This window comes from Hyposmocoma kahamanoa, unplaced genomic scaffold (assembly GCF_003589595.1).
Source record: "Hyposmocoma kahamanoa isolate Upper Pololo Valley unplaced genomic scaffold, ASM358959v1 160, whole genome shotgun sequence".
Lineage (NCBI taxonomy): Eukaryota > Metazoa > Arthropoda > Insecta > Lepidoptera > Cosmopterigidae > Hyposmocoma > Hyposmocoma kahamanoa.
In genome coordinates this window covers 1,260,989-1,264,285 of record NW_020653575.1, presented here as the reverse complement: position 1 = coordinate 1,264,285, position 3,297 = coordinate 1,260,989, and positions in this window count along the sequence as shown.

Here is a 3,297-nt window from a genome sequence, read left to right as displayed (position 1 = left end):
ATGGATGTAAGTACAACAGTGAAACAGTGTTAGGGGATAGATCGATTCATGTTTCTTCGATTTCACTTTATGTAGATTTTTTCTAAAGAGGTATTCGAGACCATACGTCAGACGTTAATGTATTAAAGGCAAATACGACAAAATCTAAAATACATACGAAGTAATTCCTAATAACAGATCTAAATAAAACAAATGAGAGAATTGAGCTTGAGCAAGACATATTGTTGCAACCCTATAGTCGTAAAAAAAAAAGAAATATTACCGAGCTTCCTGAACGAATATTTACGTTCCGTTTTTTGCAGTTGAGATTCGTCACTTTGTGAGGATTAACAGTGGGCCTAATAAAATAAATTTTTCATATACAGGAAGATTTTATTAAATGTATTGAATTAAAATTGAAAAACTTTAAAATATGTCTGCTCTTTGTATTTTTAATAGAAGTTCTAAATACGTACCGTGTATGGACTTACAAAAATTGACAATTCAAATGAACCTCTGACCAACAGTTGGAGGAACAATGAGCCGATGAAAAACTTTAAAATATGTCTCTTCTTTGCATTTTTAATCGGCATACTTTCAAAGCTGTTTATGTATTTATGTTCAAATTAATTACTGATAGTTCAAATGAACTTGTGCTTAGCAGTTGGACAGACCGATGATGATTCAAATTAAACAAGTTTGGTTATTTATTACATAAGCGTGACCAACATTCAGTCGATAGAATATTTATCGACTGTAATCACTAGCTGCTAGCAAACTAGTAACAGTTTTGGGCAATGACCGTTATGAATGAACATTTTACTCCATACATCTTCAAAAAAGATGGACTGTAGTTCGGTCGCAAGATAGATTCAGTTGGTCCGCTCATTTATGGCACACCAGTATGGTCACACGAATGTGCTACGCGACTGCATTATTATTATTCTTTAAACTCAAGAACCTAATTATACAGGGTGTCCGGTAAATAATGAATAACCCTGAAATGCCTTATAGTAGAGCTTATGAACGCTCAAAAAATATAAAGAAAAATATATCCCATGTACTTCCTAAGATACATTTTTTTTTACCTTTTACCCAAGATACATTTCATAATTTGGATCCTTTAAGACTCAGAGCAAATTACAAAATTAAAAACATTATAAGCGGTCATAGTAGAGAAACTATATTTCAAAGCTATAAACGTGTTTTACTGTCCACTCTCAACAGCATATTTCATACATGTGACCTACAACATTCATGTATATCTATTTATTCTGTGGCCTGGTAGAAGTGGTTGGCGTAAGTAATAGAATTTGGGCACTTATACCAAGACACAACAGTATTGAACTGCCTAGAATAAGCATAATTCCGAATCACGATTCTTTAATCTTGGAGTCAACAGCATCTAATCTAGATCTGATACTCTGCAGCAAGTAAAGTTTATGACTTACACGAGACACAAAATTTTAAAACCAATCACTCATTTGCTATGCAACCGACTTATTGGCGAAGGTAGTATAGGTGCGCATATAGTTTTTGTTAAAAGTTTTTGACCAACGAAGGTGTTAAAAAAAATCCCCGTAGTGTAACCATAGTAAAATAAGAGAAGTATGGTAACTCCGCAGAAAGTAACAGCACGACTTGTGTGTGTGCGACCGCCGCGCGGCATGTACGAACACAAATATTCGCATGTGCGTACGAACGATCGCGCGCACTGGGCCGACCAGTGTGCAACGCGAGCGCATCGCGAGATTATCTCCGAACACGGCTCACGGCGGGCGCACACACTAAGCCGCGCTACTTAAGCTTGTGTGGCTTTACCGCGCATTTGTCTTATTATATTATGGTATAACTTAGGTGGACGATGGTGAGTATACAGTACACCCAGGTGGTCCACGGGCACAAAGGGATGGATACTATATAAGTTGTGACAAAAAGTTGTTAAAAAAAATGAAACCACAGAAATTCTATTTCATATTTAAAAGTATTATTTTTACAGTCGTGGTCCAGACCAACTTACGAGCTAACAATATTTACAGCGGTAAACCATTTCCAAACATTCATTAAAAACTTAATGCATTTTTAACAACCAAATAATATAATTCAGAAAATATAAAAGTAAAGGAACTTAATAAAGGTAGTAATCAGTATATATCTATAGGTACTCATAACCAGGGGCTTCTGAATTTTTATACCTTTTACATATAGTGCAAAACAGACAGCCTCTATATAATTACTTAGTGTTTAGTATGCACTCGCTTGCCAGTCTGAAGTAGCTAACGAATCAGCAATGCTGAGTCTTCATGCTTTCCACATTACTGTTTTTTGTTTTAATTGTTCGCTTATATTATGGTTTATGTATTTTGTGGATAAATGTCTTTTTATTTGGCCAAGGGTGTCAATTATGTATATAAAAAAATACAGACGTGAGGATTTATTCAATATAAGAAGCGTTCGTTCATAGTCCATAGTTCGTAAATAGTCCCACTGATAAGTGAAGATTGAGAGTTAATGAGGATGACACATACTTGGCCAGAAGATGACCTGATTTTAAAAAATCCAAGACAATTGATGGTGATAAGTAATAACTTGTTAACACACAAAAATCAGAAATTTGTTCTCAACAATTCCAGAACACGACGAAAATTTATATTACTTGTTACGTCTTTACTATTTGTTTACAGTAGCGATACGCAGTTTATTTACATTTAAAAAATTGTTCCAATGTGGAGCAACACACACGACCTCGATAAAAAAAATAAAAAAATTCGAAAAGCTTTTCCTATCAGAGATGTCAAATATCCGCGGAAGACATACTGTTGTTATAAAATAAAGTCATAACAGTGAAATTTAATATGATGTTAACACATCATGTGATACAACATTGTTGAAAATTTTATGACAAAAAGTCACTGCACAAAATATCTTTTAAAAACATTTAAAAGTGTCTATAGAACTTTGGACTACACTTTTAACGTACTTCTTTTGTATACTCTAAGGTAACAATTTTCATAGAGCAAACAGTCCATAGAAATTTTAATATTAATATTGCAAGAATAAATTTAAATCAAAAACGTACGAGGCTCATTCAACTCTACCCTCCAAAATATTTATAAGGCCTCACAGTATTTTATAATTCCATGCGTAACACTATTACTATTGACAATGAACATAACTTAAAAATTAATTTATTATAAAAATTTCATTCATTAATTTTGTAAATAGTATTTATTTTTACCTAACATTTTAATTTAAACATTAATTGTTTTTGACAGGGGTAAATCGTAATAATTCAAATGTAATTAAATAATTAATCAA